The sequence below is a fragment of the Gossypium hirsutum genome, chromosome A10 (assembly GCF_007990345.1).
Source record: "Gossypium hirsutum isolate 1008001.06 chromosome A10, Gossypium_hirsutum_v2.1, whole genome shotgun sequence".
NCBI lineage: Eukaryota > Viridiplantae > Streptophyta > Magnoliopsida > Malvales > Malvaceae > Gossypium > Gossypium hirsutum.
The window spans coordinates 58,678,074-58,703,132 of NC_053433.1; positions in this window are offsets into that span (position 1 = coordinate 58,678,074).

Sequence of the window (25,059 nt, forward strand, 5' to 3'; positions counted from 1 at the left end):
TGCCAACCTACAAGGTACAATGGACACCGGTGCAGTTCCAAGAAACAAATCGATTCCAAACTCAACCTCTCGATTCGGGGGCAAACCCCAAAGCTCTTCTAAAAAAACATCTTGAAAATCCTTGACAGTTCTAACTTTATCCACTGTCAGATCCTCAATTTTCGATTGGCTTACAAATGCCAGATAAGCCTCACATCCCTTTAAAATCCACTTCCCGGCTTTCAATGTCGACACCACATTAAAAAGATAATCCCTACGCTCGTTTATCACCAAAACCTCCTCATCTTTTGTGGTCTTTAACATTATTCGCTTAGTAGCACAATCTAGAGTAGCCCTATGCTTAACAAGCCAATCCATTCCCAAAATGAGATCGAATTCTCCGAAAGGTAGCTCCATCAGATCTCTAGAGAAAACTTTTCCTTGAGTTTCCACAGGCACATCTCTATACAGTTTATCTACCCTAACCGAGTGACCCAAAGGACTTAGTACAGATACCCCACTCACGGTCTCCTCAGAGCGCACACCCAGTGACCCAGATATAGCACATGCAACATATGAATGGGTAGATCGACATCTATCAACGCAGTGTATGGCATACTGGAAATCAGAAACGTACCAATTATAACGTCAGGTGCATCACCCTCCTCTCGACGACGAGCAGCATACACCAACGCCGATTAACGAGCCTCAGCAAATCTAGCACCCCTACCAGGCGCTCCTCTTCCTCGACCATTTCCATTACCACCTCTGCCTTGCCCACATCCTCTCAGAAACTGTGGTCCACCCCTCACTGGTTGAGCGACCCTCTACTCTAAAACTTGAACCTGATCTGGTTCTTGGGGACAATCCTTAACCCTATGCTCTATAGATCCGCATCGAAAACAAGCACCAGAACATTTTTGACACTCGCCCATATGCATCTTCCCACAATTCCTACAACCTTGCGATCTAACAGCATTCATCGGTACTGCTCGAACTGGCTCCATTAACCTTGCTCTCTTAACATTCCTGTTCATACCACCTGAAAGTCCTGAATCTCTCCTAAAATGGTTTTGATTTTTCTAACGATTCTGTCTTTCTGTATGCTTCACTTCCTCAGCTATCTTAGCTTTCTCCACTAAAGCAATGAAGTTACGCTCCCTCTGTGGAGCAATCAGCACCCTAAGTTCATCTCTCAGACCATCCTCGAAGCGTACGCTATGCTCATACTCTGTAGCGACGATCCCAGAAGCATACCGACTCAGTCTCAGAAACTCAGACTCATACTCAGCCACTGACTTACTCCCTTGGACCAGGTTCAGAAATTCTTTCCGGCGAGTGTCCACGTAACTAGCCCCAGCATACTTTCCTTTGAAAGCTGCCTTAAACAGCTCCCAAGTCCCATTGTCAGTAGGAGTTCCATCTCTCACCGTGAGCCACCACTGATAAGCCTCATCCCTGAGTAACGATATGGCTCCCTTCAGCTTTTACTCCACAGAGCAGTCCAGATTATCCATAATCCACTATGTGGCTTCTAACCAATACTCAGCCACATTCTCTACTCCATTGGCCCAGAGCCGTTTAGAAATAGACCCCCGAATTTCGTTTCCCGTACTTGCCCCAGCAACCCTTTCCAAAACTCGGAGCATTGCCTGAGATAGAACATCACCCCGGGCACCTCGATCATGAGACTCTACCTCCGTTGCCGGTGGTACCGGTGCATCTACTGCCGGCACATGTCCTGAAGATGAAGATTTAGCCTGAGCATTACCTCGGCCATGTCCACGGCCTCTTCCACGAGCTGCTCGTGTACTCATTTCGTATTATCTGATTAAGAATTTTATGAAACAGTTTAATATTTCAGTGTTTATTATAGATGTCTTATGAATAACAATAATTAAAAGTTTGAGTTTGTTTCCTTTTACGGTAGCCTAGCTACAGTCTCAGTCTACTTATCAGAGTTTCTATAGTTCCAGTGTTACCCTAACTAAAGTACCATGATAAGGTTTTGTACAAGCATATAACAGATATTTCAGAAACAATCACAAAGGCTCAGAAAACTTACAGACTTGGGCCGGAGATTCGGTGTGCCACCTTCTAAAAAACCTAATTTTAGAAAATCGATTTTAATCTTTAAAATCATCTATTTGTAAAGAGAAAATATTGGAAACATTCTCGAAAACAATTTATAATCAAGTTCCAAAAAAAATGATTTTCGAAAACCTTTATTCAGTGTTTCTTTATAAACTCCCATTTTTAGACCCGTTCCACAGCCGAGTTGTTGCAACTTGGCTCTGATACCACTAAATGAAACACCCTAAACCCGACCCAGACGTTATGGCCCGATCTGACGTGTCACATGGACTTACGACTTAGTATGCATTCGCTGGTTTAAGTGATTGGGATGGTCTTTGTAAAAACAACGGTTGAATGAAAAGCCGGTTTATCAATCCTTAGGCTATCCATTTGTTGTGCTTGTTGAGTCTTGAAAACGTTCATTAATTTTGAAAACCCGTTTAGCCTAGCAGTAGCAGTTTCGTCATAGTATAAATATAATCAGAATATAAAACCATAGCGAAAAAAAATTTAAATAGCGGCCTTATTACAACTTAAAACCCAAAATTAAATCAGAATATAAAAATAATAAAAATAAATAAACTTAGAAAAACCAACTTTGCAGATGATGTGGCCACTGTGAATCCCTCACAGCTCCAAGCCCACTATGGTTGGGGATTTCCTGCAGAGATGAAAATAAAGGGTGAGTTTGGTAAACTCAGTGTGTAACATAACCTAACTATAGCCCAAAACAGATCAAACCTCAGAGTGAGACTTATCTGGGCCTTGGCCCAGTACAGAAATCAGAATGAAACCTATAGGCCCATAGCAGACACAGAACAAATATATCATGAATGCAGAAATCCCAACCCAGAGCCATCCACAACACCCCCGTACCAGCCTTGCACCATGTGGGGAGACTACTCGACCCACCCAACCGCTACACACCACAGAAATTGCAGCGAGGTTGCCAGATATTGTGACGAAGTCACTAGATACAGATATTGTGGCTAGGCCACCAGAATAGGTATATATATATGAGGCGAAGCCACCAGATTACAGCGAGGCTGCCAGATATTGTGACGAAGTCACCAGAAAAGATATATGTGGCGAGGCCACTAGATTGCAGCGAGGCTGCCAGAACGCTTCCTCCATCAATATAAACCCGTGTCCCATGCAATAGAAATAATATGTCATGGCATACATATACAGAAACAGAACATCATGCTTTTCAGAAAAAATAACCCTAAGGGTAAAATCGTAATTTTGCATGCATAAGGGTATTTCAGTAATTATTACCTATTGCTAAGGTTTCATGCTCATTCTAACATTTTCCAAGTAATCAGAAGTACTTACCTCGTCTTTTTACCAAAGTGGGGCCATTGGCCCATTGGCCCGCTTTAGGCCCATTAAGCCCAAAAATACTGTTGTGCACGAAAATGCACACTCTGCACTCTAATCATCCAAATGCACCATATTCATTAACAACTATCTCACGAGCACTCGCACGCTCGCGAGTTCACAAAATACCAACATTTCAGTATTTCAGCTTTTACCAATTCAGCCTAAGGGAGGGTGTCGTTTACACACTTGCTTGATGATGATTGATGACAATATCTCCCACGCAATAATCCTACAATCGATTACACATTAGACTTACGAATTAATGATAACTAACATAAATCCACATCAACTAACCCAATCATCACACAAGTTAGTCTTTTACGCACGAGGGGCAAAATAGTCATTTTACTCTCTAGGGGTAAATCAGTAGTCCTACCCTACAGGGGTATTTTAGTAATTCTACAACTTATCCCCTTGGGCCTACGGACCCATTGGGACCACATGGCCCATTTCAGCCCATTGCGGCCTGAAATAGTCGTCCTACTACTAGAGTAATGAGAAATACACACTTGTTAGGAGACTACATGTAACACCCCTATCCCGTAACCGTCGCCAGAATAGGTAAGGGGCATTACCGGACTTGTAACTCATGTCAGAACCGTAAAATTTTGAACTTTTTCTTGAAATAAAGATCATTCATTTAAATAAGTACTAAGCACAGCCAGGGATAAAATTTAAACTTCTCTAAGTAAACATTCAAAAGATGCCATTTTCGCATGGCTTATATACATTAACCAAAATATTCTTCCGCCACTAGTCTATTCTATACTTGCCATAAAATAATTCAAAACATAACTGTAACAAAGAGTGGATAGTGATAGTGTGACTAGTTGCTGACGATCCCCGAGCCTGTAGCTTCCAAATGAGATCTATAAAATAGAGGAAACAAAGTAAACGGAGTAAGCATTACAATGCTTAGTAAGTTTTAAGCAGTGTCAACAGATAATAATCAAATTATAACATAGTTGTTCATATTTTTATTTCACTCTTCCTTCGGGCATACTATCCCTTTACCGAATATGCACATCTCATCATATACAATAGGCAGATAAACTTTCACATAAAAGTGAGCTCATGTGACATAGATATATTGTATAATTTCACATAACCTCTCACACTGATCCGATGTCACATAATCATAAGAATAGTCTCATAGATTGCTCACGTATGTATTACATAACTGCCTTATGATTTAGTTTAAATCAAGCTCACATATAAACTTGGAGTACATACCTGTTTAACCTTTCGCATTGAATATATTTATAAGCAATTCTTATTGCGAAGTCTTATAGCTTTAAACTCTACTCGGATTATCGGCGAGACCTTTAGCTCAGATGAAATCTCTACACGAAGTCAGCGGGTCTTAACCCAGACATAGTCACCACATATGGTCATCTGGTCTTTAATCCCGGGTTTACATCATAGAGTTTCATACATATTTATTCACATGTTACAACATTCACATCGACTATCATATTTGTAATTCATTTACCTCATCAAATATCTAATAAAACACACCTTCCGCCGTTTGTCATTTGGCCACAATATATATATACACATCTCATACATATCTCACATTAGCCATTTGGCTTTACCACATATCCATCTCATACACATTTCGCATTAACCATTCAGCTTTCCCACATATATACACTTCCACGTTCATCACATTGGCCATTCTGCCTTATCACATATATGCATGTTCACATTTATCACATTGGCCATTCAGCCTTATCACATATGTGCATGTTCACATTCATCACATTGGCCATTCGGCCTTATCACACATTTGCATGTTCACATTCATCACATTGGCCATTTGGCCTTATCACATATATGCATGTTCACATTCATCACATTGGCCATTCGGCCTTATCACATATGTACATGTTCACATTCATCACATTAAATCCTAAATCAAAATATAAATTTTCATGTATTCACATCACAATTATCCAAATATACTTCACATACCACATATACTTTCACTTTGTCTTGGCTGAATCTACATCTATCATTTTCCAATGAATAATTCAATTTCAAGCCATACTATCATTTCATATTCGAATACTTATAAACTTACAATTTCACAAATTTTAATATCAAAGATCCATCTAACACTCATATATAATTTTATAATATCACAATTTAGAATTCACGTATGGGTTTAATCAATAGCTTATGAGCAACTAAAACAAGTTTTATCCATGTTTACAACATAACCACAAATTCTCTACAAGCTGTTTTCCTGAGCAACAGTCGTTAAATTTTTTGTAACTGGGGTTACGAAATTCCAAATTATGTGCCGTTAATTTTCCATGAAAATAGACTCGTATATCCTCTATCCAAAATATTTTCAGAATTTTTGGTTTGGCCAATCAATACCAGATTTTTCTAAAAGTTTCCCCTATTTTACTGCTTGACTACTCTGACTACTCTTCACTAAGAATTTAATTTCTCATTGTACAGAATTCAAAATATGTTTTCGTTTATTTTTTTTGAAACTAGACTCATTAAGGAGTCTAAGCATAAAATTTTATCTTATAATCATTTTTGAACGATTTATAATGATTTTCCGAATACTGAACAGGGGATTTCGGAGCCATTCTGACTCTGTCTCACACAACTTTGAAAATCTCATTATCGGCAACCCCTTTACTTACACGATTTCTTGTATACGAAACTAGACGTATCAAGATTTAATTACATAATTTATTCAGCCTTTAACTCAACTCCCACAATTTATGGTAATTTTTCCAAAACACGCTACTGCTGCTGTCCCTGGCAGATTTATACAATTTACTCTGTAAAGTTCTCATTCACATATTTAAAACATAATATCATATATGCCGTCATTTAGAAAAGTCATTGGCCTTAACGTATATACATAATTCATATTCATCCCATTTTAAAACTTAAAATTTACAAAGGAATCAAACTCAATTACTTAAGAACTTACCTTGGATGTTGTCGAACGATTTCAACGGCTATTCAATCACTTTTTCCTTTCCCCTATCCGACTTTGATCCTCTAAGCTCTTGAGCTAAATCAAACAATTTACTTCCCAAATCAAACATAGTCATACGGCATCCATGTACATTTTAGAACCAATTCACTTGAATTAATTGCCCACTTAAGTCTCTCATCATTTCATTTTCAAATTTGTATATTTGGTAAGTCACATTAGACCATTATACATATAGCTTTGATACATTTTATACTAGCCGAAATGTACCATCAAGATATACTTTACTCAAATAATTTACCTTGGCCGAACATGTACAACGTTTTGTAGCTTAATAATTATAATATAACATCAAGTACTCATTTTACTCATGTGGCCGATTATACCTGGTCATACATACACGTAATTGAGTTATTTAACACCTAACTCACATAGCCATAGTGTACAAAATCTTAAGGTCCAAATATGAATACCCCCAAGTTCTCACGACTTAACCCTTAACCACATTTTGCCGAAATTTCTTTGAATTTCTAATAGCATACACACATATAATCAATTTGGAGACTCTATTAACCAAACATACATACGGCAATAGTCTATAGTTCTCTCGGCCACTCATTCCACAACTTAACAAAGCTTCAATTCGAAATCATTAGCGAGTATCAATTAACTTAGGCTACCTTTAAACTTTTACTTATCACCTCATGCCAAACCATCAAAATGAACTAATTATAATTACATAGGTACTACCAAAGCCGAAACCTATGCATACTGTTATGTCTTATGCCCAAACCAAAGACCATATTCGGCAACTTTCATCCACCATTCTACCAAGCATAACTGATTACCCATCCTCTTCTTAAATCTAAATTCGGCACCTCCAAACAAAATAACTTAAAAATTCCAACTTTTATGCTAACATAACAAGCAACTTAACACATCCATATAACTAACATGCTAATAGTATCAAGGCATCAACTAAAATTTTGAAACCTCTTAGCCGAATCCTAACTCTCCAACAACCCCAAATCCAACCATGAGATAGATAGAATTTAGACTAATCATCCAAAGGATGTATAAACTTCCAAAAGTAACATTGAACTTACCTTAATCTAGAGAACCACCTTGGCCGAATTTTTCTTCTTCTTCGTCTTCTAGTTACGGCAATGGAGGAGTAACATAAGCTATCTTTTGTTTCTCCTCCCCTAACCACTATTATTTTATTATCCATATTTTTATTTTTAACATAAAATATTAACATAAAATAATTATATTATGTTTTAGTCCATAACATGGCCGGCCACCATCTAGAATTTGGCTAATTTGACATGCAAGTACAAGCATTAATAGGCCACTTTAACATTTGCCTAGCACATTTCTAAATTTTTTCACACAAGTCCTATTTAATAAATTTCGCACAATATATACATAATTTAAGCATGAATTTTTCACACATGCATATTCATATATAATAAGCATCAAACATGACTGTTAATTATTTTTATGACTTGGTTTCGTGGTCCCGAAACCACTTTCCGACTAGGGTCAATTTAGGGCTGTCACACTACAGTTAATCCGCACTCCAAACACTTTTAGCTGACGCCCAACCCAAACGAGCACGTCACAAAGAGAAAGGGATCAGCCAAGAAGGGTATGCCTACTTTCCTCATGGTTTGCTCTATTTAAAGCCAGCTCTCCATCTACTCTTATGTTAGCTTCCCGATGTGGGATCTCTCCATCACCAGAGTTTAAAACCAACACCAACTCTTGCCGTCCCAACATAGCAAAATAATCAACCTTTGCGTGCCAAGGGATTCGAACCAAAGTCCTCTCACATGCCAACTCACGCCACCACCACTAGGCCATCAACTCATTTGTGTCATAAATCCAACACATTAAACTTTACAGTGCAACTACTTGCTTCCAAATTTATTGAAAAGAAAAACCAAAATATATTGCAAGAGCCAAGACTTGAACCTTGGACCTCTTGCTTCCTCTATGACGTCACTTCCTTGTCCCCTAAATGGCGCCACCTTGCCACTACACCACACTGCTTTTTGTGTCATCTTTTACCCCTTTACTCTTAAATGCCCAAACGCCAATTGCATCACCTGTTCATAAAATTAAAATTCCGAAGACTACCACAGATTTAACTTAAGTTTGGGCCTTTCAAAGGCCCACCAACCAGAACACATACAAATTTTAAAAGTCACAGAAACACAGAAAACCCAAAAATTGGGGAGTTACAGATAGAGGTAAGTTTGTATGTTTAAATTAGCATTTTAATGTATTTGATTTAAATGCTATTATGTTATTCATCATATCATGTCACAACTGAAATCCAATGACGTTATGATGACTATCGAGCCCTGTTTGAAGCTTAGGAATATATACAATACAAATGACATGCCATTAGGGTTACCATATTACGGGTGCTGGTCCTGAATGTCCTACTGATGGCTGAGTTTTGGCATTTGTTGTAGATACTCGTCAACTTGTGTGAGTGGCATCATGTAGCTACATTTTGGTCGTCAGCTTGTGTGAGAAGACCCATTTATGGCTCGAGTGAGCATCTATGTAATGGAAAAGGAAAGGAATGGTTTCGACCATATGTTTAGCACACCTTGTGTGAGCTTTCCGCATATCTGATATTATTCTAAGTGGTTTAAAGGGCATGAAAAGGGAAAGAACAATAAGTGTACCGAAAGCTAAGTTAAGAACTCATGAAAAGGTATAAATTGTTGATGATCAAAGTATGAACATTAATGATTATGAAAAGTATGATTTAAGTAATACTATGTTCATGTACTATACCTTACCATGTGATGAGATTGCTACGTTATGTGTTAAATCACTAACTTGTGTTTTTGATGATGCTTAAGCTTGTGCCAAGCTTAAGGTTAGATTATATCGTGCTTAATCTTAATGTTATACATTAAAATGGCAAGCTATGTTCATGATTTACAAACTTACTAAGCAGTATGTGCTTACGTCATTTTTCTTTACTATGTTTTATAGATTATATAAAGCTTGATCAGTTTGGAAGCTCGTCGAAGACCTATCACACTGTCCAGTGACTATATCAGTAGATTTTTGATGTTTTGGTCATGGTTATAATGGCATGTATAGGTGAATTGTGTTTGATGAAATAATTGTTATGTTTTCCTTGTAAATATGGTATTATAGTTGGTGTGCTGTTGGCACCTTGATGCTTTGTTGATTGGTATGGATATGGCCAAGTGAAAGTATGTTTTGAATTACCAATTTGGTATTTTTGAGTGTGATTTTGGTATATGGTCAATTGTGGTATGGCTTGATATGGAAATAGGTAGTTGTATAAGATTGATTTGTGGACAAATATGTTTATGTTTAAGTCGATTTGATAAATTGTGGTTGAGGTGCCTTTTGGCATATCTATTTTATGGATAAATGGTGTAATGATTTAGTCATTTTTATGCATGTTTTAGGTATGTTTCAAGGCTTGATTGTATGTGCAAATGGCTTGTAGGTGTGTGATTGAATTGGGTAAAAGAAATGGCATGAAATTGGCCTATTTCTTGTCCACACAGCCTAAAACATGGGTGTGTATCTCAGCTATGTCTTGACACACAGCCATGTGACACGGTCGTGTGTCCCCTATAGGTTTCAAAGGGTAGCAAGTCAAGAAGTTACACGGCCTAGCACATGCCCTGGCACACGGGCGTGTGAGGCCATTTCAAGAGTTACACGGCCTGGGAGATGGGCATGTGGCTTGGCCATTTGCCCCAAGTCAAAGAGTTAGACGAGCACAGACACGAGTTGGGACACAACCATGTGTCTTAGCCGTCTGAGTCACACGGCTTGGCCACACGATCGTGTGACCCCTACAGTGTGAACTTTTCTAACTTTTTCCTTAAGGTTTCATATGTTCTCGATTTACTCCTGGATCTTTTTAAAAGTGTTTCTAAGGTTTCAAGGGCACGAATAAGGGATGATATGCATGTGTTTGAATGAATTATGCTATGATTTATTTACTGTTTGCAAATGAATGTTTTAAGTTATGATTTTATGGTAACACTTCGTAACCCTATTTCGGTGATGGATACGAGTTAGGGGTGTAACTGGACACACGGCTGAGTCACACGCCCGTGTCTCAAGCTGTGTGGACATGAATTTGGCAAAAAGACAAGCCATTTCCATCACCAAATCAAGCAACTATCTAAAGGCCTTTAGTACACATAATCAAGGCATCAAAACATGACCAAAACCTACATGAAATGACAAATTCAATAGTCCAAAATCAATTAACCAATATCCTATACAAGGCACCTCAAATGTAAACATTCAAAATTACCAAATCATGTATATATTAGAGCACATTTCTACTATCAAACATAACTCCCTTTTACCAAATCATACCTCAAACATAACCATTAAAGTTTTACATAACTTACCATTTGAGCCATACCCTTCATGCATCACAAGTACCAAAATGACATAATACAACACACATCAAATGGTACCAAAACAACTTATACATGCCAAAATCATCAACTAGAAATCAATACAAGTTCACCTATACATGCTATTATAACCTTGATCAAAACATCAAAAACTACCTATATTTATGCTGGACAGTGTGATAGATCTCTGATGAGCTTCCAAACCAGTTGAGCTTTCGATTATCTATAAAACATAGGAAAGAAAACTACGTAAGCACATAATGCTTAGTAAGTTCATAAAAAATTAACATAACTTACCATTTCAATACATAACACTAAGATTAAGCATAATATAATTCAACCACTTGCTTGGCACAAGCCTAAGCACCATCAACAACACTTGTAAGTGCATTCAAACATAATTCAATTGAACTTAACTTATGGTAATTCATTTCCATGGAAACATACATCATTTGATTCATTCTTCATTTTCATGAACATAAACATACTTCCATTTGGAGACTTACCATTCAATCCTTTTCATAGATACATGATATAGTTCATTTTGAAAACTTGCCATTCATTTCCTTTTCATGCCCATTGAAGCACTTAGAATATCATCGGATACTCGGGAAAGCTCACACGAAGTGTGCTAAAACATATAACCGTAACCTTTCCTTTACATCATTGCTCACATGAGTTGTGAAATGTGCTTGCTCACACGAGCTGTGAATTGGAATGTAAGCTACACGATGCTACTCACACGAGCCGTGGAGTATCCGCAACAAATGCAGGACCTCAGCCATTGATAGAACATTCAAAACCAGTACTCAAAACATAAAAACCTTAATGACATGTCATTTGTATCCTACGAATTCCTAAGGTTCAATCGGGACTCGATAATCGTCAGGGCATTGGTGGATAATTATCATTCAATTACATGAAAACTAACATATTAACATATAATTGAAAATAAAATTAAAACGTTATTTATTCATACGAACTTACCTCAACCACAAGGGCGTAGAAACGAGATTGACTAATACGAGGCTTTAGCTTTTCCTCGATCTGGATCCGTATGTGGCCTATCTTGATCTAAGTAGACAAATTCAATCCATTTAATTCTTCTATTATTCAATTCAGTCCATATATCATATTTTTGCAAAAATAGTATTTTGCCCATAATATTTTAACTTTTCAGAATTTAATCCTTAAGCTCATAAATTGAAATCTAGGCATTTTCATCATTTTCTCAAACTAGCCGATTTCTCTAGGGACCTACATCAACTCATGCAAACCATCATTTCATAAATTTAGCTTGAACTTTTATCATTTTTATAAATAAGTTCTTAAATACAATTTTCATCAAAATTCACTTTACAAAACTTGTTTATTTATCAGCAAGGACTCATAATATTCCATTAAACATCAAGAATCAAGCAAGAAAATTGATTGAAAAACCACAAATCTTTAACTATTTTGCAAATTGATCCCCGAACTAGCTAGATTAAACTACAATGATCCCAAAAACATAAAAATCATTAAAAACGAGCTCAAAAATCACTTACATGCAATACTTGTACATAACCGAACCTTTAAGGTGAAAAATAGAGGTTTTGCTTCTTTAAGTTCGTGGAAACATGAACTAAAGAAGATGATATTTTTATTTTATGTTATTTTACTTTACTTAATTATTAAATTACATTAATAACCTTGTTAATTAACCAAATAAAACACCTAATTCATGCCCATCTTTGTCCACTAACATTATAAATGGTCTAATTACCATTTAAGTCCACTCACATTAGAGTTTCATAACTAATTGATACCTTTAACTAGTACAACTCTACTTTTGCATCTTTTTGGATTTAGTCCTTTTTACGTAATTAAGCATGCAAATGTAAAAATTTCTTAACGAAATTTTTATACGACCTTACTAAATTCCATAGACATTAAAATAATAATAAAATAATAATTTACTCTTCAAATTTGTGGTCTCAAAACTACTATTTTGATTTATTGAAAATGGGCTATTACAAGAAGGGTTGACCGCATGGGAGATGGGGGACCTGCAATTAGAGGTTGGGTTGAATGGAGAAGACTGGTGGTGCTGTGGTTGTGTGGTGGGCAAAACATCAAGGGGTAAGGGGAAAAGAGAAAACAGGGATAGGCGTGAGCGGGGGCGAGAGGGAAAAATAGGGTAACAAAAGAGAAGGAAAAGATAGTCAGACCGGCATAGACGAACATCGATAGGGGTGGACAGTGACGAGGTTGGAAAGAGACAACAGTAATTAGGGTTTAGAGAGGGGAAAACAACATGAACTGGAAGAAGAAAAAAAACCCCTAGTTTTAAAAAGAGGACACAGTCGTGTATAAGGTCCGTGCCATGTCTCCAGACTGTGTAACTCTTTGTGCCTGTGTGGGTTAAAATAAAATTGAAAAAATTAGCTCCAGTATACACACGACCTGGGACACGCCCATGTGTCCAAGGCATGTGTCCCACATGACCGTGTCTCTAGGCCGTGTGGATCACCCTAAACTGTGTAGCCCTTTTTTTATTTTTTGAATTTTTTTAACATACTAGACCTGTTACAAAATTAAAAGAAATAATATATAGAAAAAGTAAACATTCGGGTTGCCTCCCGAAAAGCACTTATTTAGAGTCTAAGCTCAACTTTCTCTTTCACGCATACGATTAATTCAATTTTTTGAGTTGGAGCTCTTCTCTCTCGTTATTAATTTCACCTCCAAGATAAAATTTGAGTCGATGACCATTTACCTTGCATGTGGCTTATTCAAGATGTATTACCTGTATTGTATCATATGGAAAAATGATTTTTACCACAAATGGGTCTGACCATCTTGATTTTAGCTTTTTTGGAAATAATTTGAGCCTTGAATTATATAAAAGTACTCAATATCCAACTATTAATTGTTTGGGTTGTTTTAAACCAGTGTTTTTGTAACACCCCTAACCATGTCCGTCGCCAGAATAGGATTACAGAGCATTATTGGATAATTCATAACATTTATGGATAATACATGATAATTACTATTCATTTTCTGAGATTATTCACAACGTCCCTTAAATTGACCCTCAAGGCCCAATATGAGTATTAGAATTGGTCAGGACTAAATCGGGAGCTCAGAGAATTTTTCGCAAAATTTCTAAAATTTTCCTAGATACAGGGCACACATTCCCCTATGGTCAATGGACATGCCCATGTGACCCTAAGACACGCCCGTGCTGCAGGCCTTATTTGACCTCGTGTAACTCTCTGACTTGTGCGATACGGCCAGCCACATGCCAGTGTGAGTAGGCCGTGTGATCTATTTCATTTTCAAAAATTAGGTGTAAGTTTCACACGGCGAAGACACACGCCCATGTTCTAGGCCGTGTAGCATACACGACTGAGACACATGCCCATGTCTCTACCCATATGCTCAATTCTGAGCATTCTATTCCTCCATTTTAAAATATAGGGGACACACGACCTAACCACATGCCCATGTACCAGGCCGTGTGTCACTATCTACCCATGTGGACAAAATAAAGCCATTTCCTAGCTTTATTTTCACCCAAATTTTGCCGATAACCTACACCAAAACTTACAAATATAAACCAGCCAATTCAAGCAATAAAATCAAGCCAATTCTAACATTCAATATAATATTTTATCATACACAGTCATGATTATAATCTTACCTTTGTTTAACTTATAGGTTAAGCATAACTTACACATAGGTATTAGTTTTAATAAAACCTTATAAATATACCAAACCAAACATTATTAGCCATTCTAATAGCTAGTTTACAAACCACATTCATATACCATCAAACGCTAAGTTACCTATACATGCTATTATACCAAAACGCGGTTACTATTTATACCAAAACAAGCTAATGGATAGTGTGATGATGGTCCAATTATTTCCAACCTTTGCGAGCTTCCAAGCACTATAAAACAGAGAAAATAAAATGTAGTAAGCATTATATGCTTAATAAATTCGTATAACAGGAATTGAAACGTACCAATAACATTTAACAACACTGAGCATACAATTAACATGCTTTCATCATTTTGACAAATTTACCTAAACACATATACTCAATTAAGTAATTTAGTCATATAATACATGTAAATATTAAATAAACATGGATAAGCTCATCATATAATTCTTCATCAAACAATTCAAAAGAAATCAAGGCATAATTCTATTTATCTCTTCATTTTCTCATGTCAATAGTTTTATCAATTGAATTATTGAAATATTGATGGATACTCAAATAGTACACTCAAGGTGTACATGTCTATAATCTGTCAATTCTTATTCAGGGAGCATATTCTCGAGCCACATGTCAAGATGCTCAAATGAGCCATGTAATCATGTAACAGGACACTTATCTGAGCTAATTAGGAAACTCATAATAGTTTTTACTCAGGAAACTCATAAAGCTTATCAAATATCTTTGAAGAGATACTAGCAGGGAGCTTCGGATAAGGTAACATAGAGTTCAAGTGAGCTTAATAGGATGCTCATGAAGAGCTACATTTGTGTATGCGTTATATGCAGGATCACAACCGATCGTATGTCAGGACGCTCACAAAGAGCTGCGGTAATGTGCAACAAATGCAAGATCACTACCGACCATGATGCTCTTAAAAACTATATATATATATCAAGATGCTTGAGAGTTATATCGGGATTACTCGTCTGAGCTAAATCTCGTCTGCAACATATGCAGAATCGTATTTCGTGTACATGAAATAACATGTATCTATCGATTTTCATTATTCCAACGGAACTTACAATTTAATGACTTTTGTAACCATGTAACGATTTCATGTATTTATAGCATTTATATAAATTACATAAACATCTAGCACATTCAAATCAAATACAACATTCAATTAAAACATATTAACATGTGAAATTAAGTTACACGAACTTACCTCGATAATATTTTATATAAGAAAATCTACTAATCCGAAACTTTCTTTTTTCCTCGATCTAGCTTTGAACTTGTGTTATCTGGATCTATATAAATGAATTTAATCATCAATTTATCACATTTCATATTCAATTGGACTCAATTTACACCCTAGGCAAAATTACCATTTTCCCCTAAGCTTTCCATAAATTCCAATTTCGTCCCTAGGCTCGGAAAATGAAATTCGCCCAATTTATTTCTTATTCCAAGCCGAACCAAAATTTCAATATAAAATTTACAACACATGTATTCTATAAAATTCAAAATTTTCTTCAATTTTTACAACTTTAAAATTTAGTCCCTAAATCACAATTTCATCAAAATTCACTTTGTAAAACTTATTTATCTATCAACAAGCTTTCATTTTCTACCATAAATTTCAAATTTTCAACATATTCATCCATGCTATAACTTCTGTACTTTCATAACTTTTCAAATTAATCCCCTAAATAGATAGATTAGACTAACCCGATCTTAAAAATATAAAAATTACTAAAAACGAGACTTGAATACTTACCAAATAATGCCAAGAAAGCTTGTTTTCTCTTTCCTAGGGTTTCCATGGAATATTTGGGGAAGAAGATGCTATAAATTGATTTTTATTTCTTATTAATTATTTATCATCCATTAATTTTTCTCTTATCCAATTTAGTCCTTACCATTTTTTAATTTTTCCATGGATGAATCATCAAAAATATCTACTAACTTTTCTTTAATGGTCTAATTACCATATAAAGACCTCAAGTTTTGAATTCCATAGCTATTTGATTATTCTAGCTACTAGAATCCAACCTTTGCATTTTATGCAATTTGGTCCTTTCCATAATTAATACCTAATCGATAAAATTTTCTTATCAAAAATTTTATATGACATTCCTAACATAATGCAAAACATGCAGAACTGTAAAAATAAATTTTCTTTCCTGCTCGGATTTGTGGTCTCGAAACCACTATTCTGATTTCACTGAAAATGGGCTATTACAGTTGTGGCATCGTTTGGTTGATTGTTTGTACAATCTCGAGCTCTCGTAAGCATTTTCTCACCATTCATCTAACTCATTTAGTTGAAACATTCACTTTTCACCTATAAGTGTAGGATCATATTTCAGAAATTTTATTGCCAAAAATGCTTTATGTTCGAGTTCTAGTGGTAAATAAAAACCCTTCCTATAATAAATTCTATAGGGAGACGTTCTTATGGGTGTTTTATATGTAGCCCTATAAGCCCATAAATCATCATCTAATTTTAATACCTGATGTAATAACCCGTTTTCGGTGGTGTCATAAATAGTGGTTTTGGGACCACAATTTTGACGAGTAAAGTATTATTTTAATGTTTATTTAATTCCTATGGGGTTATATTAAGGTCATATTAAAGTTTTGTTAAGAAATTTTAAAGTTTAAATGGTTAATTAAGTAAAAAGGACTAAATCGTAAAAGGTATAAAAGTTGAGTTCAATTAGTTAAAGGGGTCAAATGGCTATGAAACCTTAAACTAATGGACTAAGATAGTAAATATACCATCCTTGATGTTAGTGGACAAATTTAGACACAATTATGTTAGTTTTAAGTCATATTAGTAAGGGTAAATTGGTAATTAGTTAAATAAAAACAAAACAAATGACAAAATACTATCATCTTCCTCATTTTTTTTTGTTTCAACTGAATTCTCCATGGAAGGATAAGCTTGAGGTTCAGTTAAGTCAAAAACCCTTGCATGGTAAGATTTCTTGTCCTATTTTTAGTGATTTTTATGTTTTTGAGTTCGTTTTAGCTTAATCTAGCTAGCCCGGGGGTTAATTAGCAAAACTATGAAAGGTTGAGGGACTTGTCATGGATATTTTTGAATTTTTTTATGTTTTTTGATATATTATTAATCTTTTTGTAAAATAAACATGTTTTATTAAGTGATTTTTGATGAATTTTGGAAATAAGGATTAAATTGTTAAAAGTGTACATTTATGGGTTTTTTTGTGAAATTTTGGTAAATATGAGTTTCTTTAAGGTCCCTTGCAACATGGTTTACATTGGATTTAGGTTAAATTGTTAGATTCTAAATTATGAAAGTCAAAGTATTAGGGGTAAATTTATAATTTTGCATAAATATGAATTATGGATTAAATTGAATTCTAGAAGTACTTAATGGAATGAAATTATTTATTTAGATCAAGATAAACCACAATTGGACTTAAATCTGGGAAAAGCCAATGCTTTGAATTAACTCGACTTTACTATTATGACTTTAGTATCGAGGTAAGTTCGTATGAACTGTAATCGTTTTAATGTTAGCTAAATTTAAATGTTTATTATGTTGTTGTGATATAAATGAAATTAAGTATAAATGTATTTATGCCATGATGGATTGACAGATAAAGATTCCTAATTGAACCTTAGGAATTCCTAGGATACAAATGACATGTCATTAGGGATTTCATCTTCGGATGTTGGTCTTGATGTCTTGCCGATGGCTGAGGTCCTGCATTTGTTGTAAATTCTCCACAGCTCATGTGAGCAGCATCGTGTAGCTTACATTCCGACCCATAACTCATGTGAGCAAGCCCATTTCATAGCTCGTGTGAGCATTGATGTTAAGGAAAGGTTATAGTTATATATAAAGGCACACTATGTGTGTGGTAAGTTATGTTTAAAGTTTATACGAGCTTACTAAGCACTTGTTGCTTACGTAGTTATTTTCCTTTTTTTATAGATTATTGGAAGCTCAATCGGTTGGAAGCTCATCGGAGACCTATCAAACTATACACAACTAATTTGGTAGATTTTGTGTATTTTAGCCAAGGTTAATAATGGCATGTATAGGTTGTTTTGTAATGGTATTTTGAGAATGTGTTAATGGTGACTTGGTATGTTTATGCTTTAAAGTTTATGTTTTATTTGGTGATCTACAATGCCTTACCAAATTATGTCATTTTTGTCACTTTTTAGTACATGTATATAAGGTTCTTTTGGTATGGTTGTAATGACTTGATAATGGTCATTTGTGATATGTTTGGTAGTTAATTGAACTAGGCTAGTATGCTTAGAAATATGGTAATTTTGACATGTTTAGGTAAATGATGTTTTGATGCAATTGTGGTACCTTTGAATGTCATATTGGTTAGGTAAATTAGGTTGTTTAAAATGGTATGATTATGTGTATTTGAATGATGCTTAAGTCCCATGAAACCGTACACAAGTAGGTTGGTTAGTTATGCATGAATTGGTTATGAAATGGCTTGATTTTAAGTAAATTTTGTGTCCACATGGCCTGAGACACGACCTGTTACACGATCGTGTGACACACAGGGCCTGATGACATGGCCATGTGTCATTTGAGTTTTCTTAGTGTTCCAAGTTAGTGAGTTATATAGCCTAGCACACAGCCTGTCAAAGACAGCCTAGGGTGATATCACATGGCCTAGGGTGGTAGGGTGGTATCACACGGCCATGTGACCCTTGTTTTCCAATTTTTGAAACTTTTTCTTAAAGTTTCAGTTTGTTTTAAATTAGTCTCGAATTGCTTCTAAGTTATTTTTAGGGCCTCGAAGGCTCAATTTAGGGACAAAATGCATGTCATTGAATGATTTATGCTATGTTTAATTTATTTTAATGTTATGATGTTAATTGCTTACTGATTGTATGGTAATGCTTCATAACCCTAATTTGGCGACAGAGACAGGTTAGAGGTGTTACACCTGGTCCTTCCTATTTGTCTCTACGGTCTTTTCTAGGATGCGTTTCAATTATCGGTTTGACATTTCAACTTGACTAATAGTTTGAGTATGATATGGGGTAGTTATTCTATGACGTACATCATATTTCTTAAGGATCTTATCAAATTAAGCGTTACAAAAAAGAGTACCCCTATCACTAGTGATTGCTCTAAGTGTTCCAAAACGAGAGAAAAGTTTCTGGAGAAATCTAACTAGCACCCAATCATCATTAGTTGGTAAAGCTTGAGCTTCAACCCATTTCGACACATAATCTACCGCTACTCATATGTATTTATTGCCATAAGAATAAGGAAACAGTCCCATGAAATAAATACCCCAAATGTCAAAAATTCCGTAAGAAAGCATGTAACTTTGAGGCATTTCATCACATTTGGAAATATTACCTATCCTTTGGCAGCTATCACAAGCAGAAACATATTTGTTAGCATATTTAAACAATGTGGGCAAATAAAAACCTGATTCAATGACCTTATGTGTTGTTCTAATCCCATTGTAGTGTCCTCTCGTTTGTCCCGAATGAAAATGCTCCAAAATTTATTCCCTTCTAGTACCATAACATGCCTTTGAATTGCTTGATTTGCACACACACGAAAAAGAAAAGGATCCTCCCAAAAATATGTTTTCACATCAGCAAAGAATTGCTTATTTTGATGATGAGTTAAACCTTTTGGTAAAGCGTTAGCAACCAAGTAATTCACAATATTTGCAAATAATTGGCCTTCAGAAACAATTATCGCAAAGAGTCGTTCTTCAGGAAATGAGTCATTTATTACATCTTCATTAGGCTTCTCAAGATGTGGATTCTCTAGCCTTGAGAGATGGTCTGCTGCAAGATTTACGGCTCCTTTCTTGTCTCTAATCTCCAAATTGAATTCCTGTAGCAATAAAATCCACCTTATAAGTTAAGATTTTGCATCTGGTTTGGTAAGAAGGTAGCGAAGAGAGGAGTGGTCAGTGTACACAATAACTTTAGACAATATTTAATAAAGTCTAAATTTATCAAATGAAAAAACCACAACTAGCAATTCTTTTTCTGTAGTGATATAATTCTCTTATGTGTCTGTTAAAGTCTTGCTAGCATAATAGATTGGGTGGAAGTGCTTATCTCTCTGCTGCCTAAGAATTGTAACTATTGGAAAATCACTTGCATCACACATTAGTTTAAAGTGTAAATTCCAATCAGGTGCAACCATAATCGGGGCACTGATTAATTTTTCTTAAAGAACATTAAATGCCTCTAAACATTCCTTACTGAAATTAAATGACACATATTTTTCTAACAAATTACTTAAAGGCTTCGCTATTTTAGAAAAATCTTTACTAAATTGCCTATAAAACCCAATATGTCCTAAGAAAATTTTGATAACCTTAACTAAATTAGGTAGGGGGAGGTAGTTTCTCAAAGGTTTCAATTTTTTCTCTATCAACCTCAATCCCTTTACTAGGAATTTTGTGACCCAAAAAATCCTTCCTGAACCATGAAGTGATATTTTTTCCAATTAAGCACAAAGTTCATTTCCTCACATCTTACTAAAACTCGTTTTAAATTTTTGAAGCAAAGATGGAAAGAATTATGGAATACCGAGAAGTCATCATAAATACCTCTATAATGTCTTCCATGAGTTCATCAAACATGGCTAACATGCAATGCTGAAAAGTAGCAGGGGCATTATAAAATCCAAAAGGCATTCATCGGTAAGCAAATGTACCATATGGACATGTAAATGTCATTTGTTCTTGATCCTCAAGAGCTATCAGGATTTTAAAGTAACCAGAAAGTCCACCTAGAAAGCAGTAGTACATGTGACTAGATAACCTCTCCAACATTTGATCCACGAACGATAGTATAACACCCCAAAGTGGCCTAGACATTATCACAGAATATGGCGTGTCACATCGAAGTGTTTTTCGAAAATTGATCCTTTCAGAAAAAATTTATTGCTGAAGTTAAATCCTTTTATTAGTAATTAATGAAAGTTCTCGTCAAAACGCTTACCTTATTAACCATCAGTGTTATATTAAATTGATTTAAAAACGTGAAACCTTTTTAAGTCAATGAAGTTTAAATGCGTGTTTTAGAAAACAATAATTGTTTTAAAAAAACTCGTCTTTACCTAGACTAGCAGTTTAAAAATATATAATCCAAAGCCCAATTACAAAATTAAAACCCACGAATGGCCTTATTACAGAATTAAAAACCCAAAAGTGAAATCTAAATTAAATAAAGTCAAATGCAAGACACAGCAGTCGTGTGGCCACCTCCAAGTCCCTCACATCACCGAATCGTCTAAGGCTGGGGATTACCTGTATAGTTGAAAAGAAAGGGTGAGTTTATGAAAACTCAGTGTGTAGCCCCCTATCAGTCAAACAGTAAACAGTGCATACGGTAACTGTCTGAGCCCTGTTCAATATTTGTAACAGCCCGATTTAGGGCCAAAACGGAATAGTGGTTTCGAAACCATGAATCTGAGGTTGAAAAAAAAATTTAAAAATTATTTAATTAAGTTTTAGTGTTTATATTATGACTGCATAATTGTGTGAAAATTTCGTTGCGAAATTTTATCGATTGGGTGTTTAATTTGACGTTTAGGACTAAATTGAAATAGGTGAAAAATGTGTGTGTTCTAGTTCATAAAGTACTTGACTGAAATGAGGGTTTTAAGTAGAGGTCCTTAAATGGAAATTACACCATTATACTTTATATGGACAAAAATTTGGACATGAATGGAATTTTTAGAATGTTTAGTAGTAAGGGCATTTTGGTCATTTGCATATTAAATGAAATAAAATGGGAAAAATAACACAAAAATGTGTTCATCTTCATTTAGCTTGGCCGAAACTTGCATGTTCTCCATAGCTAGGGTTTGTTTCAAGCTTTCAAGCTCAATAGTAAGTGCATTCAAGCCCCGTTTTTAATATTCTTTACATTTTTGAAATCCTCGTAGCTCGGTTTACCTATTTCTACCATTATTTCGAGTTAGGGTTTATGTTTAAAAATTTACCCATGAATAATATGCATTTATTTTGATGTTTGATGGTAGAATATGAATGTTTGAGGTTAGAAGAATGATCTTTTCTAAGCGATTTTTAGCGAAAACGAGCAAAATGGTATAATCGGTAAAAATATCTAATGCTCATAAGTGCATGTTAGAGTGAGAATTTGATGTTGTCATAGAAGAGAAAAATGTTCAGCATGTCATAAAACATAATAATAAGGGCTGAAATTAAATTTTCGAGCCTAGGGGAAAAATCATAATTTTGTAAAAGTTAGGGGGCAAAAATGTAATTTTTCCATAATGTGATTTTTGGATTGAAATAAATAGTATGAGTGTTAAATGAGCTAAATGTGTTGTTATAGATCAAGAAAGGCTTGGAATCGAACTCGAACGGGGGAAGGAAAAGGTTTTGGACTAAATTGCAAAATTTCCATATTTTGCACCGAGGTAAGCTTGTATGTAAATAATACATTAACTTCATTTACATTTTTATATTTCAGCCTATTTTATATATATTAGTTGATTTTAAATCATAAATCGACTATTGGAAGAATGGAAATAAGTAATAGCGAGAGAAATCCCAGTTGAACTTTCGGAAAGATTGAATAATATAGATGAAACGTAGCTAGGTCACATGTATGGTGCTGAGTGCACATCATTTGTACAAGAGAGCTACGAGATACTATGTAGTAGCTAGGTCGCATGTGTGATACGGGATGTATCCCATGTAGATAAGAGAGCTACGGGAGAGGATAAATGTAGCTAGGTCGCATGTGTGATTCCAAGTGAAGGACACCATGTAGACAAGAGAGCTACAAGATAAATTGGCTAGGTCACATGGGTGGTACTAAGTGTTCACCATGTATACAAGAGAGCCGAATTATATGAAATATGATGGTGGGGCTGTGTGCTGAAACCATCAAGTATCGAGGATTGATCCGAATTGTTCAACGGGATGGTTTTATGGTGACATTGTAATCATGGACCTATACTTGTGATGTATGAAATGTGGTGAAAATAAATTTGATATGCATGTTAAAATGAGGTTAATACAAAGAAAGTGTGGAAGAGTGGATTAGCAATAATACAGTTTTGGACAGTCGCAGTGACGTGAATTTGAAAAATCACCAAAAATATTAGGAATTTAATTAGAGGCTGAATGAGATATGAAATTAAATCTTAATGAGTCTATTCCCATGTAAAAGAAACAGAGAAAGTAAAGGAACTTGATATTTTGAGATATTTATATTTGTGTGTGACTTGATCAGAATGACTATGTGATCCCCTGTTCTAACTTTGAAAAATAATTACAAAATGTACAAAACAAATTAAGAAATATATTTTATATGTATAGATTCCTTATTGAGTCTAGTTTTAAATGAACCAAATTTCATGGCTATTTGAATTGTGTACTGGGAGAAATTCAATTCGTAGTGAACAGAGGTCAGATCAGTTGAGCTGTATAACAGGGGAAATTTTAACTAATAAAATGTACTAATTGGCTGGACCAAAAATTCTAGAAAAATTTTAGTAAGAATTAATATGAGTCTAGTTTTAGGAAAATTTTACAGATTTAAATTTCAAGTTTTGTAACTCAAGTTATGATTTATTTAGGGAATATGACGCAGGAGAGATAGCTTGATCAAAGTGGAGTAAATAGTGAAATTAAAAGTAGATACACTTGAGTTATTGTGTAAACATATTAAATTCTTTATTCATTATTTATATACTTGCTTACTAAGCTATAATCTTACTTTCTTTTCTCTCTTTTGTCTTATAGTGTCGTCTAGCTTGCACAGGAGTCAAGGATCGTTGAAGATCTGCCTACACTATCAATACTTTTGGGTATTTGAACTGAACATTTTGAATTATGGCATGTATAATAGACTTAGTTATTTTGTTACGTGTCATAATTGCATAGGTTTAAAATATTAATTACAGTATTTGACCGATTATTTTGTATGAAGCCTTTGAAATTGGCTAGTATTGTTAAAGGCATATGTTATAATGATTCATGATCTAATTGCACGCCATATTTTTGTCTCGGTTTTATTTAATAGTATGTACTATGATTTGTTAATACCTCGTACCCTGTTCCGGCGACGGATACGGGTAAGGGGTGTTACAATATTAGTACAGTTTGGGCCTTAGCCCTATACAGTAACAGTGTGGACCTAAGCCCAATAAAGTATCAGTACAGTGTAATGCAATTATGCATCCCACCCAAAATCCAGCCAACACACCGCTCGTACCAACCAACACACCATGTGAGGATAGAAATCAACCCACCCAGCCAACACACTAAAATCGCAGCAAAATTGCCAGTAATAATAATGAAGCATAGTTGCCAAAAATAGTAAATGTGGCAAAGTCACCGGTATTAGTAATTGTGGCATAGCCACCAGTAACACTGAATGTGACATAGTCACCAGTACAGTACTTCCACCAAATCAAAATCCCAACCCTATGCAGTATGTCATGTCCTAAATATTACGTGTATGCAAAGTCATACTCA